The sequence below is a fragment of the Anas platyrhynchos genome, chromosome 3, assembly GCF_047663525.1.
Source record: "Anas platyrhynchos isolate ZD024472 breed Pekin duck chromosome 3, IASCAAS_PekinDuck_T2T, whole genome shotgun sequence".
NCBI classification, from domain to species: Eukaryota; Metazoa; Chordata; class Aves; order Anseriformes; family Anatidae; genus Anas; species Anas platyrhynchos.
Window position 1 is genome coordinate 7,425,676 of NC_092589.1, and position 17,490 is coordinate 7,443,165.

General features: G+C 42.6%; 1 long non-coding RNA gene across 13 annotated transcripts in view; it reads right to left on the reverse strand.

Annotated features, from left to right (window-relative positions):
- Window positions 1-17,490, reverse strand: part of LOC110352193 (uncharacterized) — a 362,843-nt gene that overhangs the window by 166,211 nt on the left and 179,142 nt on the right. For all 13 annotated transcript variants that reach the window (XR_011807942.1, XR_011807951.1, XR_011807953.1 and 10 more), the window contains one exon: window positions 11,944-12,118. This is a non-coding gene — a long non-coding RNA (uncharacterized lncRNA). The remainder of the gene's footprint in view (window positions 1-11,943; window positions 12,119-17,490) is intronic.

Here is a 17,490-nt window from a genome sequence, read left to right on the forward strand (position 1 = left end):
CAGGCGAGGAAGGAAGGCTGCAACACCTGGGGTACAACTCACAAAAGATCACGAGGTCTCACAGAGGAGTACGGTATAATATGGAAGGACCTAAGCCAAAACACAAATGCCATCTTTTGATTATTTTTAAGTGAAAAATGCTGCCAAAAATACGATGCCGCTTTCAGTTTTAATTCCCAGGACCTTTGCACCCTCGTGGCTTTTGAGACGGCAGAGGTGCTTGTAGCTTCTGCTACAAGAGCACACGCCTCAAGCGGGGCTTCTCCTGCTGCCACTGCAGGCTCCCCCCACGGTGTCACTCAGACCCTGCCATTAGGAGATGGAGCAGCTGCCTCTCCTGGCAAACCCTCACCTCTCCTGTCTGGAGATCCCCTCTTCAGCTGCCTTCCTGTCTGTGCATTGCGGTGTTTCATGACTCCTAGCCACACGCAGATTTTGGTAGCACCAGGAAGGCTGGCACCTCCTCACAATTTAGGATGAGAAAAAATGCTGATACACCTGGATTTTTTTCAGGGTAGACATTCTCGTTCACCTCTAGTGAAAGGCAGGCTACAAGCATACATTCAGCCTAGGATAACCAGATGATTTGACAGCACAAAAAATAACAGACCGAAAATTTTGCTCGAGCTTTGTCTGTTTTGGTCATTTCCGACAAGAAGAAAAAGGAGGGAGGGAAGGCTCAGTTTAAGAGAAACGAATGCAAAAGCAAGGGATATTAATGAAACACGACCGTCTTGCACAACGCTGTAGTTGTAAGCTGCTCCGCACAGGAAAGGAAAAGAGCCAAACAGATAATGGAGACCCTGCCTGAAGTCCCGTGGATTCGCTGCCGAGCATTACAGGATCGGCTGGGGTGTGCCTGATAGCTGGAATGCTCTGAAGAGCAGGTGGCTCTTCAGCAGTTAATCTTTCTTTTTCATCATCTGCATTTGCTTGGCATGTTTGGACACATGCATCTCGTTTCTGTGCCATCAGGGAGCTCAACCGTAGTTCACCTATATCGCAGAGCAGCAAAATGGTGGGGCTCTGCTCATTTGCTCAGTTTGGAAATATTCGAGGTACCTAAGGAAAGCCTTTAATCTGTCAGTTAAAATCTCATTGTGGTTTAATTCTTAAGGAATAATGTTATTTTCATAGTGTGCCAAGAGCACTATTGGCAGCGGTGAGGCAATTATTTATGTGGGTTATCAGTTCATAGAGCTGATTAAGTAACCTGAAATGTGATGATAATGGCTTCCAGTAATGGCTCCATATCAAAAGGATAATAAATATTATTTGCTGCTCTTTCTTATGAGAAATGGGATATATTTCAGCCCTGTTGAAATAAAAGCAAAACTCCTATTGTTCTTTGGAGAAGACTCCCAATAGCTCTAATTTTACATCATGTCTACTTCAATATGCTTATTTTTCTGCATAAAATTATGAATGATATATTGAATACTACAGATACATCTGGATAACTGATGTTAAATCCCAACCCGCTTTCAGAGAACCAGTGACCTTTCCATGGGAGTGACTCAGTTTTTATTCCACTGCAAGGTACAGAGAACCAGCTGTATCCCTTTTGCTTAGCTTTATCCCCATAGCATCACACCCTAACTCTTAGACACATTTTAGAAAACATTCAAAAATGATTTCCTGCTGTATTTCACCAAAGGAAACTAGATCTACGTTTTCTTATGCTGGGGCTCGGTAAACTGGAGTTGTTTAAATGGAATAGCCTTGCCACAAATAACATTTCTTACGATGATTTGTGGTTTTCTCCATCATGAAGTTACTCTGACCTATCTTAAACCCACGGAGTGCCCAGTTATGAAATCCTTGTGAGGGACACTCATCAGCAGAGGTTTTTCTCATTCATTTAATTATGGAATGAATAATGCAGTGCCTATTCAGAATTGCCACTGATGTGCAGATTTGGATCACTTGCCAATGGCTCAATTGTTTCGGTATTAGATCACAGAAAGTGTTTAGAAAAAAATACAAATCCGGATTAATTTTGAGCTACAGGTATAAAGAAATATATTTGTTTTAGAATCTCCAAGAATGGTTTACAAAGGCAGTTTGGATGTGAAACCTTTCTCAGAAATATCCTATCAAGGGAAAAGGAACATACAGTATCATGTTTTGGAGGGCGGGCTGTTGCAATAGCTGCAGAGCTCTTCTGCTCTGAGGATTACTGAACTGGTGTTAGCTAGTTTGAATGAGAGCCTGTAGGCTTTTATTAACATTTCAGCTTACACATATAATATACTTATGTAACACTGACAGATCAAAATACAGTTAAAAAAAAGAAAAAAAAAGAAAAAAAAAAGAGGCTACTCTAACTGCCGTATAACGTATTTGATTTTCAGTAACGCTGAAGAGCAGGATTTGAATGAACATTACAAACCAGGTTATTTTTATAATAAAAGTATCTTTTGTAGATACTGTAATATGTTGCCAGGATCTGTAGGTGACAATATTTTTTCACATAAATCCTGTTCTGTAAATTTTAATTAAAATAATACTGTTCCTATTATTTTTAAGGACACAGCCCTTGTTTTTAGTTTTTCATACATCTCCCAGTCAGGTCAGCACCTTGGATGCTAATCCTTGTCTTTTAGTGCTTAATTTGAGTGAAACAGCCCCGTGTCTGATGATGTTTAAAGAAGAACATAGAATGGGATGTGAAACTAAGGTGAAGAACACAAAGATAAAGACAATCGCCTTCAAAAACATCGGACAAACTTTTAGTTTGTATCGCAGAACAAAACCTTAGCAACAAGGAAAGGTTTGACAAAATTTTACCTAGGAGGTATGTTACTTTCCAGGTCTAGTGTAAGGGTATTAAAATTATTTCTACATTTTCTCTCAAATACATTTTTTTCAACTGACAATGAAATTTACTTCTATATAAAGGCTGTGATTTTTATTGAGCTTTCAAGAAGTGTTGCATGCTTAATGTTAAGGTTATGGGGGCATATTTTGGTATGCAGCTCAACATTCAAATCAATGGGAAATTGGTTCAGAATTTGAGCCTAAATGTGGTGTTGAATATGGACTCTAGAGCATAAACGTCAGCCATTTAATTACTAAAAATGGTCATTGTTTTTGCCTTATAAGGATTTTTCATTTCAGTATGTAGAAATATGAAACCACACTATGAAATGGTATCAGATATGATGGACAAATTTACAAATCTCCCAAAAGCAAGAGGCAATCTTTTTTTCCCCACAAGAAATCAGCCCAAATTAATTATGCAGTTCTCCTACGCAAGAAATAGCAGCACACATAAAAACATCACCATGTTTCTAAATTATTTACATTTTAAAGACTGTATGTATTCATCACTAAAACTGACCTTCCTGAAAGTGTGTCCTTATTTGATTTAACCAGATCTCATGAACCAAGCAGGGAAAGGAGGGCCAGAGAAGTGCCCCTAAAACTTCCTAGCAGCCTGCAGGGAGAACTCAGACAGTCCAGCAGACACTGTCCTTCCTGGGTACGTTAAATCTGCCTGCCTGCCTGGGTAAAGCGTTTAGAGCACTGGGCTCTGGATTTGTATTCTACCAGTGGAAACACAGTACAAACCACCCACTCATGCTGGGAAGGCACATCAGCACAGGGCTGGACAAAATGGACAATCCCAGCCCAGGCAGTCACCCTGTATTTTATACTTTTGTTCAGTGCTTGTACTGCCCTTGGTAGCTGCATTGAAAGTGGAACAATTCTCACACAAATCCTCATCAACAGACACTTGAACTAAAGCCTGAACTACACAAAGGTGTGCAAAGATGCACTTGGAGGCATCCAGCTAGGTCCATGCCCAGCTCCAGCCTTCATTCTGCTACTGCACTGCCCGCGGTGGTGGTGGCTGATTGTCACATAAAGGATCATTGTCAGAGCATCAGCACGGCTGGAGTTGTGAAGTGTGCCACAATCAGCTACTTGACAATGCAGAACGACTGAAAATTGGGTTAAAATATCCCGTCCTGTGAACCTGAAGCTGTGAAGCTACAACACAGATCACATTTCATTCGAAAATCCCTGCATGGTCTGCCAGGAAAAACCAGGCTATGTGGAGTTGTGGAGGAAAACTATAGGGCATGCTTTCTGTGCTACCTAGCTGTGCATAAGAATAGGTTGCAACAAACCTTCATGCATACTACCCAGGTGACACAGCTGAACGTCATACAGGTGATTTAAACTAGGAAGGTCAGGAAGCTACAGGTGACTGACAAAGAAGGCTTCATTTAGAGACCAGGGACCGGAACAATTGGGGGGCCTTCTAACCTCACAACATTTTTTTTAATCAATGAAACCCTGCTGATACCCATTGCTAGGCTCCTCTCAACTGATGCTTGCCCAAACAGTTTCTGAACTGGGGTCCCGATCTTTATTCCCCAGTTACCACTACTTGCATCTTGCTCAACGCAGAAACACCAGGGCACATTCTCTGGGCTCCCTGATCACTGTCCACCCCAACTCCTCCCATCTCTCTTCTTCACTAGTGTGTATCCTCTCTACTCCCAATCTCACTTCTCTGCCTCGGTGATTCATCTGTCGCCTCAGGGAAGGGCACCTGACTCCATTGCTTAACTGCACTTACAAGTTGCTGCACAAATCACCTGGCATTGCAGAACTGCCAACAACTTTCTAATAGAGCTACAGCGAGCAGGTTTGCCATGCCAACATTCTTATGAAAATCTCATTTCATTTTATTAAGGGGTTATTCCAAGTGTATTGCAGTGCTGTCCAAAATGCCACCTCCAGTACTGCTGCACCAGCAACAACTTTCTGCTTCTGAGTACTCACAATGGAATCAGGGCAGCCAGCAGAAACTACAGCTAGCTATCAGAAGCTCCCTGCCTCAGTCCTCCTACAGAAAAATGGCTTTCTATCTCTATTATTTTTTGGTTCAATTTCCAGTCTTTTAAAATTATTTGTTTCACTAGGAATCTCTTTTTTAAAATACTGAGTGAATTAAATGCAAATTAAATACACTAGGGCAGTGTTCTTGGAATATGCCCATCTGGTATATCCAGGTATTGGGAGCAAGCTAGAAGATGGCAAATCAAGCCTGATTTACGAGGAGCATCCTCACAAATATGTTCCATTCAGTCTCTGGTTTCCTTGCTAAGACTGTTAGCTGATGTGGTGATTCCTGAGCCCCTCCATGTGCATATGGTGGGAAAAGAGGGTCCAACCCTCCTCATTCGGCCTCACTCACAGCAAACACGATAAATACCAACGTGGAGTGAAGAATACCAAAGTGCAAGTCACCCCTTCAGTTCAGACCCGAAGTTGAAATGAACGGCTCTGCCAGCTGACATAGATTGTTTGGTAGAAAAATAAGGGACAGACTCAGATACCCTCTTTCATAATGACTGTGGCATCCTGTGCTTTCTGCGAGCAGGAGACTTGTCCTGATACACATCACAGAGCTCCAAAGCCAGCCTCCTGCAATTGCCCAGACATAGCTGCACACTGCTGGACACTTGTTTCAGAGACAATCCTTATCTCCTTTACTGCAGGATCCTGCTTTGCTTTAATGACTCCGAAGGGTTGGCTTGTCAAGTCATTCTGCTTGTTTATCTGCACGTAACTAAACTACATGTGAATATCCACCCCAGGGACCCAAAGCTGCAAATGCACATAAATAACTGCAGCTGAGCAATTGGTCTCATTGGGTAAACATCAGGGAGGAAGAAGAGGTACTTCCAATATTGACACAAGGACAAACTGGTAGAAACTGTCCATGACTAACCTGAGGCTGAAAATGAGGCAAGGGTTTTTAACTTGCAACTGAACAAGGTAATGGAAAAGCTTTCCATCAGGAGTGATGAAAAGCGAAAACTCAGGAAGCATTAAAATAAAGCTTGGCCATTCTCTGAGAAGCGCTACACGACTTGCCGTCACACCAGCGGGCTGGAAGCAGTGACCCATGAGATCCCTTTGGTCCCAGCGTCTGTACGTGACTGAAGTTACTCAGAAGCGTAAATGTTTATAGGATGGGCCTGGAGCTTGCGTCAGCATAGCTGGCAAGCTTTCATGGGTGTTTCATTCAACCCACTGAACTCACAGAAACACTGAAGGATGCGTTCCTAGTAGAAATGCACACACACACACACACACACTACGTATCTATACATTTTTGTATGACGGTTTGAAGGTACAAGTTACTGGTTACATGTATTTCAATGCCCACTGTAAACGTTCACCTGCATTTCTTGTGCAAATGATATCCACGTTTATTCACACATGCTACCAAGCAAGCCAAATAACTTTCACTGAACTCTAACACGGATTATATTAGCGTTCTTGTTAAAAGAAACTGAAGAAACAGAGCTGATTTCTTCAGATGCCCATAGGGTATTTAGGAACTTTTCAAGGTATTAACTGAGCATGATCTAGGCACTGTGCCCCACACCTTGCAACACGGATTATGCTCCAGAGCATTAAGCACACAGGTTGTCACAGTTCAAGTCACAGAGAAGAGCAATAGGATTCAGCCCGAAGGTGGCTTCTGCTCCACATGACCCTACACAATCTAGGGCCCTTGACGGTATTACCTGTAGCCTATACTGAATCAACAGACAACTTTGAAGAAAACACACAACTGAACACACAAAAGTGAACGACCAGAAACTGGAATGTTCCAAAACGAAGTCTAAACCGGTAATGTGAACGACAGCATTTATACACAGAACTGCATCCTACGATTTCAACAGTCCTCAGTACATTGTGTAGTAACCTGTAAACCTACATTCGGCACCTTGTCTTTCCCCACTGACTATTTCCCCACTGACATTTTCTTAGCTGTACGAGAACACGTGTGTGAGTAAGATGATCATGAAGACGACAGCGGTACATCTAAGACAAGCCTTAATGAGGACAGAGTTGGTCTCCATCAGGACAGAAGAGTTTTCCTTGAAACCATGTAAGAGGCAATGCTGACAGAACATACAATATATTTAGAACTAATTTCACCATAACATAAAATCTGTAAGAGGAGCTGAGTCATCTAGTCAAATTATATATGTTAACAATTATTTTTTACGAGAATGAGATGGGTATTCCCATAAAATTGACTAAGACACCCTGATTCTGTAGTCACCCATCATCGTTCATAACAGCCTGGATATAAAATACGCACACAAAGCAATTTTCTATTTTCTCTGCCTTTGTGTCAAGATAACACTGACTCAATGTCAAGGAGAATCTGTCTCAACATCTTTTAGCGTTGGTGATTAAGAATAGAGGGGGATTTCCCCAACCATCATTATATCTAAATGCAAAGATTTATTCACTTGTTTACTTTTATTCACCTCTGCATCTGATCTTTTGATCAGTGGAAATGCTAATGATACCGCCAGGAGAGCCCGCCAGTAACAAATCCATTTAGCAGGTCTCTTTCTTAGGTTAGAGATTCCCTGAGCCTGAAGTGAGTTGCTCCCAAAGAACTGGCATGGATGGAGGCCTTTTGGCCTGGGTGTTTCCTGTAGGAGAAGACTTCTGACTCCTGTTGTAGGCGAAACTCCTACTTGTCCTGCCCCAAGGGTGAAAGATACTGCCAGGGAATTACAGTAATAAACCTCCAGGTCCCTGTCAAGTTCCAACCATCCCAATGAGTTATTATTCCCTTAGGACTCAAGAGACCTCAGGGAGATTGAAAACCACTGCTTCTCCTACGGCTGACCCAACCCATAACCGCAAGGATCAGGCAGAGGAGCATCCTTTGCCAAAGCCAGGGCTGGAAACTGTGGGAGCCTGGCGAGGCCATGGCGTGGGCAGCAGGGAAGGCTCCCTGCCCTGCCAGGAGGGACGTGGTCCCTGCTGCGGCGCTTGCACAGCCCTGTATGACTACAGCCTGCTTTCTGCCGGGCTGCTGACGCTCCCAGCCATTTGCTGGCAGGCTGCAGGACAAGTGGCATGGGCTTAGCTCTCAGACCAGATGCAGGCAAACTCAAACAAAGAAAAAGCAGCAAGGAAACACACCCTCTGAGCTGTTGGGGCACCTTTGTACCAAGGTTTTCACAGTGCTCTGATGACAACAATGCCTTAAAATTACTACAGGTAATTTTTATATTACCTTTTTTTTTTGTTTTCTCCACCATTTATAAAGTCCACAATCAGGTGCTTCATGCGAGAACTCAGATTGAAGACAAAAACTATTTTAATTTGAAGCTGACCCTTTACCTCACCAGATGTCTGCCATATCCACATCATACGTGGTGGCAGCAGGGTCACGCATATTTGTACAGCAATGGCAACATCAGACTGAGTAGTCATACAGACAAAACTTTCCACACGATCTTACAGACACACACACACACAGAAGAGAGGCTACCACTGATCCCAGGTAGGATCTGCTTCCCTGTTGACATTCAGCCTCCGTGAGAGCAGAATTTTTTTTCCAGTCTTCCAAGAATTTGTGGACTCCCCCAACCCGCCTTCAAACAAACAGAAAGAAGTAGCACGTACAACAACTGAAGGAAAGCCTGAGCAAAATTATCTGTAACCACTTAAGATACAAATATGCCAGAAGTTCCTAAGTCATCTGATACTAATTTCTGAAGAATTCAAATAGGACTTGTGCTATTGTACATGCCAGAAACCATAAATACAATGCTTTCTCTTATCATTCTCTTCTCTCACTTTAGGCAGCTTGATAACATTACCTCAGTATCTGCTCTATTCCTCCTTCCTTCCCATAACAGAGCGTAAGGAGCCTGTGAGACCTTTCTGCTGATTTATGTTCAAAGCTGGAGGTGAAACGACTGTATTAGAAGATCACTCTGAATCTAGAAGCCAGGCCACACAGGCTTTAAAGGAAGAAATCACAGAAGGTGGCAAACAAGAGAAAACTTAGAAGAGGGATAGATTAGCAAATGGCAGAGTTCACCAGGAGGTAAGGTCTGCGTGCTAGCTTTTGTGTTTACACACTTGCTTGTGCGGATGCAGATCTGCTCAGATGTGCTCCCGGGGAGAGAGCAGCTGGGACTCTCAGCTCACACTGTCCGGGCTAGTCTGAAGACAGGAATTTCAGATAGTGAAGGAAGAAAAGAGCATCTAGAGTTGTAAAATAGTCAAAATAGGCTGATGGGCAAAATAGGTGACCTCCAGAGCTGAAGTTTTAGCTTTAGAAAAGCCTGCATAGTTCAGTGCTGTAAGTTTCTGAAGTACATTACAGATTTTCATTTAAAGCTAAAACCTGAAAGTCCACTGATTTATTAAACTGCAGAACTAGAACCAACAGGTATTTAAATATTTCTCTTCCTACCAGACTGGAATCCACAGAGCACTTTGCCTCCCATGAGGTTACACAGGGATGTTTAGTCTGACAAGAGGTGTCAGGAGAATCAGCTGAGGGTAGGTGCACAGGGGAAAGACCAGCCAGGGAACGAGACCTGTAGCAAAGGCTGAGTTGATCAGAGTCTCCAACTGCCTTGAGACATGCAAAATTCAACATAAACAAGCGGTTGTATTATTCATCACATAGAGAAATTGAAATAAGATACAATAAAACATTTTACTACCAAGTTATAAAGGAATCTGAAGCAAGTATCTGTAGGTATTGGAAAATATAGTTATGTTATCCTTGGGCTAAAGCAGATTTTGAACCAAAACACAGGACTTTTTCCCTCTTAGAAAATGTTAAAAACAAAATTATGTTCATAGCTTTGATTTTTTATTTAGTTTTCTTCCAGGTTATTTAACTCTTCTTAAAACCTCTTAAAATTTAGGCTGTTTTTCAGGTTATAATTTCAAAACAGAAGACAACATATTACCTTTGTATATTGAAGTAAAACACTGTGTATTTTCCTAAAGGAAAGACCGATACCTGACAAAAATGAACTGTTTTGTTATTTCTAAATGTGCTCTCGAAATCTAGCTAAAACTGTTAGTCAACAACAGGCATACAGAAACAGCTCCTATGGCTCTGTGATGTACTATAATAAATACTGCTAATTGTTTTATTAATTACTGCAGTCACTCTAGCAGATGTTAGACTCATAAATAAGACAAACCAAACAGCTGTGACAGTGTCCCAGAGGTTTTGGCACTCTTTCAGGAACGGATGTGGCAGGAGAAACTCCTAATAGCAGAATCTATTTCACAAAACTTCCAGCCCGAAGTCCACAGATCAGAGCTTTTTGAACCAGTTTCAGCTGAATATCTGAATCAAATAGGTCAAGATTTACTAGAGCCACTAATCTACTTTCCTTCTGAAACTTATCCCTCTATTGTTTTAAGACCACTGGTGTACTCTCTAGACACTAGTATACTTAGGGTGCTAGTATAGATACTTGAGAACACCTCAGTGACACTGATGAGTTTCACCTCTAAAAGTTACTCTAGCACTGAAAATCCTAAGAAAAGTCCTTTTCTCTCAGTTTACTTAAAGGCAAAACTTGAGAGTGGACCTTCTGGGAAACAAACAAACAGAAAACTTTAATTTCTACTTCATTTGACACTTCTTTGTTATAAAACACACCTACTAAAATCATATTTGCCATACCAAGCGTATTTTTGAATGATAGGATCTGGAAAACTCAGATGAAGAAATCCATGTGCATTTCACCCTGCTTGGCAAGAAGTAGCAGCTCAAATCCAGAAATGTTGGGAAACCACGATGCAAGAAAGCAGACAAGTTTAGAACAGAAGTAGAATGGCAGGAGCTATGCACCTCTGACTGTGTCTCAAGAAGCCCAACGTGGTAGCAAGCAGCCCTGTTGCTGTATTCTGCATCCCCATCTGGTGTCCTTTAATGGTTTTAATGAAAGCTCTTACACATGGTTCTTAAAACAACCCATCTGTTTGCTGGGGTGAATTAAAAGATGTAAATGCAGTGTAATATGCCAAAGAATATAATAGTCTCAATATAAGATCTGACTGTGTCAACCAGCAACAGGTTCCAGCTGGGGCAGCCTCATGGAACAAAGATAGCCCTGGGCTTAATACTGAGTAAATGCTTCTGAAGTCCCAAATCAGGCGAAAGAGAAATAAAGCTCAAGACCTTGACCAGATGTGCAATGCCCAGCCGAGCGCACAGTAAGCATGCTTCCACAGCAACCTTGAATCAACATGGACAGCCCTGATACGAGCAGCCATCTGTTTCGGGCGGCTAGTACAGGGGATGTAGCACACAGTCACACACAACGCTTCAGCAGGACTGATCCTTTGAACTGCCTGTCCCTCTCGGCTGTTGTGGCCACAACCTGAGTTAGCTCACGTTCTGTTTTAGTCAAACAGGGACAGAGTCACAGAAAGGCAGCTCTGAACTCTGCAGCTCAGGAAAGACCAGATACCCTGAAGTACTCCAGTACAGCACTGAGACGGTCAGGGCTGCAAAGCCCACAGAGTCCCAGCTGTACTTCTCTTTCTGAAATCCTTCCAACCTCTTCCCACTAAATACAATAAACAGACGCAAATTAATTAAATCTACAGATTAAATAGTTATTGTGCTAGGGTCCACAATGAGTATTTACCGCGTTACAGTGTTTAGTACACATTGTCAGGAGAGGAGCTTTAAGACAGACATTCCTAATGACCAATCATTTCCAGTCCTAATGACCACTTTGTCTTACTCAAACCACCTAGACGCATGCTGACATGTACATTCTCCTGTTCCACAGGTTTTTAAATGGGATTATCTCAATTTTTAGAGCTCCCAGCTTGCTGTAAAGATGTGGTTGACTCTACACATCACATGAGCTTAAAGTAGTCATCCTATGTAACAAACACGTACATGAATTGGCCTAGATAACACAGCACCCTTTCAGGCTGGTTGGTTTGTTTGTTGTTGTTTTTGTTTGTTTGTTTGTTTTTGAAAACAATGTGTTTCGTTTCGATTTCTTATTTATCACAGCAAATTCCTGACCTGTGACTAGAGTTTGCAGGTGTTAACATAACACAAATTATTTAATGTTTTCCAAATCTGGATTAATTCAGACTTACCAGAGGCTCTCTTGCGATGATTTTCCCTCGAAGGTTGATTGAGATGACAAAACTTCTGGAGATGATAACTCCTATCTTTCTATTACAGCCTTGATGGTCTGATAAAGACTATAAAACTGCAACCATTAAATCTCTGGTCCCTGAATTCCCCTTGAGCATTTTTCTTTGAGATCACCTGAAAGAGATAAACAGAGATGTGAAGAGCATGTGATGGAACTGTTCCAGCATTGATAGTGATAATATTACCTGGCTTTGCATTTATGCTAATATCAATGAGCGGGTTTTATTAATACTCGATACCATTTCTTGAGATTGTCTTACAAAATAATCTATAATGCAAGCTTTCACTTTAAAAAAAAAACACGCTTTTTGCATGCATATGCTCTGTATTAGCACGGTAGGAGAGACAGCCTCTGAGAGACGATAATCAGAGAAATTGGAGAGGAGCAGAAATGGAAAAAAAAGATATATGTTCACCCTTAAATTTATCCTCATAAAAACTGGTCAGAAACGTCATGGAGCCTAAGCTGTATATCTTGACCAGTGACCGATGCTCCTAAATTTGCGTGGGGTAGCTATGGAAGTGTTTTTTCCCCTTGTTTTTAATTAGGTTGCACAATCTGACAAAGTTCAAGAGCCACTGCTAACGTTTCTCTTTCCTTTTGCTTGGCTGTAGAAAGTTTGCCAACCAATCCCATTTTATCCTAATACCTTCAAGCATGATACTGCAGGACCGACATACCTACAATACTGTTCTTCAAATACACTTCCTTTCTGCTGCTATACTGAACCCCAGCTAGCAAATAGCATCTGCTTCTCCCTCTGCTACACACACACCTTTTCCCTTCCTTTGGACATCACAGCTTCCCTTCCCTTCCTCTAAGCATGCAAGGAACTACTTTGATCCAATGTGGTCTGTGGGACACGATGGGCAGGTGGGAGCAGTGAGAGAACCGAGAGCTGGTCGCAAGTCAGCCCTGCTGGAGGTTTTCTTCTGAAGAGTGGTTATCATTTACTGTATTATGAAATGAGGTACCGATATGACTGATGGTTACATTCAACTCAGCAACAGAAAAATAATATAAAGCGAAGTATTTTAAACTTCTGTGGCTCCCATAAGCTTAGTGGGAGCACCTCCGAGGTTTTGGCCCACTGTGGTGCTGACATCCTCACTGAATATGAAGCAGAGCTGTTTCCTAGCTGAGATTTATCTCAGCTAAAATGTTTTTGCATGCTACTGTTCAGGCATGGCTGTAATTTATCAGGTGTTCTCCGTCTTTTGTGCACGAGGCATGCAGCAAGCACTGAGACGAGTTATCCTCCCGAATGTTCTAGGTTCACCTGAAATCAGCCTTTCTGAGCTCATCTTAATTGTGTCCTCGTGACTGCATTAACTTCAAAGAGCGCCGTGAGGACCACACAGCTCTTCCTGCAAACAAGCCAGCAGGACAAGCATAACCCCAACTAATACTGTCGTAGATGCTAGACCACACAGAAGATTCCTGCAGCGCCCTTTGGGCTTAAACATGTAGGGGGTCTGAACTGCTTGCTGCTTAGACCAATTCGCAGCAGCTCCAAGAATCCCCTGCGCAAGGCATGCGGTGAGTTTCATGCCCATATGGATGGGTGTAGAGCTATAGATCTTCCCTGTCGATCAGATAGCCATGTTAGTTTTGCCTCAGCTTGCAACAGGCCCTCCTCAAAGCTTAATGCAGCAGAGAGAAAGGTTCACACCCGAGTACCTGACAGCTTGCCAGTTAAGGCAGTCTCTCTGCCACCGGGAAGTCTTCACTTGCTGCTTCACCCCAAGTCTGGGGGCTTTAGCCCTCGTTGTTCCAGAGCAAGAGGCTGCACCATCCCTTGATTGCCTGAATGCAGCAAGAGTCACAAACCATCATGACATCCATCTTTAGAAGACTCTGAAGATGCCCACAAATGAGTCAGAAAGGGAAAATGGTTGGCTTAAAAACCCTAGTCTTGTCACCAAGTACCATAGCACAGTTAAGATTTAGGAAATTGGGAACAGTTGAAGTATGGAGCTTCACTAACAAAAACTTGGGGAAAAAATAGCGATGCAAATGGCAGCCATCCAAAGAGGGCTTTGTGACAGAGGTGTACAAGTGACAGGTTTTTGCACAATCCTGTGTGGGGCTTGCCTTAGATCTTCAGGTCATCAACTTGATGCTGCAGCAGAGGCTGCAGGTTGGGGTGCTGAAGGCAGCAGCCTGATGTGCTGTGCTGCTTGGGCTGAACAGATGAATGGGGTCATTCATCACTCTTCCCCTCACCAACTGTCAACAGGTGACTTGCAGTTGTCTTAACATGAGTACTCACTAATTAAATTTTTGTGATTAGCAACAGCTAAAAGTAGTTATTGTCTGAGAGCTCACCACAGCCAGTACGTCTGGACTGTGGTTGCTGAAATTCAGCCGTGGAGCTGCGCTGGTTAGTTTTGGCTGGACACAGCAGCTATAGGTATCATTTTTTTCAGTATGTTCTGAATTTCTGGCATGAGAGCATATGGGTTGAGCTAATCATCGTTTCCTCATCTCTCTGGTTTCAAACAAAACTTGTCCTTGTTTGAAATTGGAGTTTCATCCAGGGTAAATGGAGGCAGCTGGGAGGGGAAAGAGAGAGGGTTAATATTTTTCAGAGAGAAGACCGGCAGGGCTGTGACAGCAATGCTGGGGAGGGCAGGAAGAAGAGCTGCTTCAGCTCAGGAGCCAGAGGTGCATCTTCAGAGCACGAGGATGGAAAACCACAGCTCTGGACCACTTGGATGCTTTGTTCCCCTGTATATGTCCCATGATATGACAATCTTCTCTTGCTGCATGCTTATTTCCCCTTCACTTTTCCCAGATCGTAGATGTTGATACTTTTGATCTTTGTCCTAATTTGGTATACACTAACTAAACAAAATACTGAAATTCTGCAATGTTAGAAATACCTTTTTCCCGCTTGTTTCCAAGGCTGTCTGGGACCTTGCATTGTCCTTGACTGTGGCACAAAGGTTACTTAACCTGCTCAAATACTTACTGCTAAGAAATCCAAAACAAATCACAACTGTAGCTAAAATAAATTGGTCTGATTTTTTTTTTCTTTTTTCTGTTGCAGTATTTATGGAAAACGTTGACATGGGCATTTATCTCTAGATTAGAGCCAACTATTCTCACAAGGAAAAGGACATAGTCATTTATTCCTGCTGTTAGGAACAAGCCTTCTGCTTTCTGGGATGGTGGTACATTGGAAACAAAGAAAGAAAAGAATCTGTGGTGCACAAGGAGAAGGGGCAGTTTGCATTTGAGTCCTTTGCCACTACATTTTCTCCTTTGCACAGAAGCCAGACAGGGCAGACCCTGAGCAAGGTCCCTGCCAAGACTGTGATTAAAGACTCGCTCTCTGCACCTGCTTGTTATTTTACTGCCACACACCTGCAGACGGGTTTCAAGAGCCTCATTATTGCTCACTTGTCTCTGGCCTCATTCTGACAAACTTCACAGACAAAATAGCACATTTCCCTTCTAATGACCATCGCAGTAGTTCCCACTCTAAACAGCCTCTAATAATTTCTCTATGTTTTCCTGCTCCCTGCTCACCAAATATGTAATAATGAATAGTGATAAAGAAGACTGTAATTAGAGTTAATGCAGTTCCTAGAAAGATAAAATTTAAATCAAATCATAAAAATCTAGGACTCCAGGTGAATGACATAGAATAAGAAAAAAAAAAAGTAAAAGGGAAACAAAACAAAACAAAAAACGGCAAGGGTATAAGTGAACACAGTGACCTTTTCACATTCCCAAGGCTTCTATCTAGAAGTTTATGAATGCTTCTGCACCTGGAGAGGCCTCCTTTGCAACTTTCAGCTTTGCACAGCCTTTCAGGGAGTCTCAGCCTCAAATTTCTCCTCTGTGTTAGTGAGAAATGTGAAGGGACCTAGCATTAACTATCTTCTTTGCTGCTGGTGCTGCCACTGGCCAGACTGGAGCCCTTGCTGGAGCCAGGAAGGGGGGAAACTGCTGAAACTCCAGGCTTTTTTCAGCTCTAGGCCTGCCTTCAGGCTCTCCCTGGATGCTGCCTTTTGTATTTCCGCACAAAATACATTTCGAGCTTACTGTCTCTTTGCTAACCAAACTAAAATTAAATCCCATTTCTGCTTAGACCTGTGGTGTCCTGGGCAGAAGACAGCCCATGTGTTCAGGCACAAGTGGCCACAAGTGGCTAGAGGGCTTTGATTCTCACTCTAGCTGGTTCTTCTCCCAAGGCAATCTAAGCACGAGTAGCTCTTGAAGGAGGTGCCAAGAACCTACTTGATGATAACTGACACAGAATAAGTGGCCACAGCAAAAGCCTAGATCTAGTGTGCCTAAGGAAGTGCTTTAAAACCTAGAATTTGTGCATTTTCTTTCCTACAGTATCAGTTATGCTTGTAAAAACACGCTCGTGCCAGTAGCACCTGTATCCACACGTTAGGGAGCTAAGCTGCAGCCCTCCCATTGAGATACCATCCTGCTGCTTCCCAAGGGGCCTTCTCACAGTGCTACTGGAACATGGGTGGGCAGCGATGATGAACGAGGTGGCATTTTAAGAGAAATCAGTATGAAATTGTAACAGGGAAATCAAATATTAGTGCCTTTGTTTTGTCAGACAGCTGTTGTTTAATCCTCCAGCCACAGGGCACTCGAAGAAGATGTACAACGTGCGCTGCCAGAGGCATGCGAGAAGCAAACACTATCAAGTTCTCATTGTTATCTAGCCAAAGGGTAGCAAACCATCTCCAGAAGAAAGTCTTGTGCACAGCTGTGGCATACAAAAGTGACGATTTATTTAGATGTGTTGGAACAGACTGAAGTGAAGGGTTCTGCTCCAGCTATCAAAAGCTCTAGAGTCATTAGCACAAGCTTCTGTGCTATAAGCCAGGACCAAAACGGGAGAGGAAAAACGCAGATCTTGGATCTGTACCATGAAAGAGAGAATGAAGTTTACCCTGTGAGTCACAAGTCACAACCGAAGTGTGCATTAATCTTCACCCTGACACATTTCTTCCATCCATCAGATCTAGCATTGTGCTCATCTAACAGTGAGGACACATCATGTCATTCATGACACATGATGACTCCCAGATGTTCGGAGAGCTGTGTTACCCAGTGGAACAAATGGGTGTTTACAGTAGGATAAGTACCAAATTGAGCAAAATTGAAGATGAAATTACAAGTTAATTAGTGCAAGAGGACTGAAAAGACCTGGTATACAGGAGCTCATGCTTGTTGAGTAGGTCCAGAAGTACAAATGGAGAAAGCAAGAAAGTCTGACAATTGAATTGTAAAAAAACAAAACAAAATAACAACCTAAATAAAAACCCCAAGAACAACAACAAAAAACTAAAACCAGAAAGCCACTCTGACAGAAGCTGGAATAAATAACATCAGTGCCAAGCTCTGATGTAGCTCTTCTGGTGGAGTTCCCGGTGACAAATAAAATGAGCTCTGAGTCAGGTGCTTGTAAATAGAGTCGCATGTAACATCTCCCAGGGCTGACTTGTCAGTG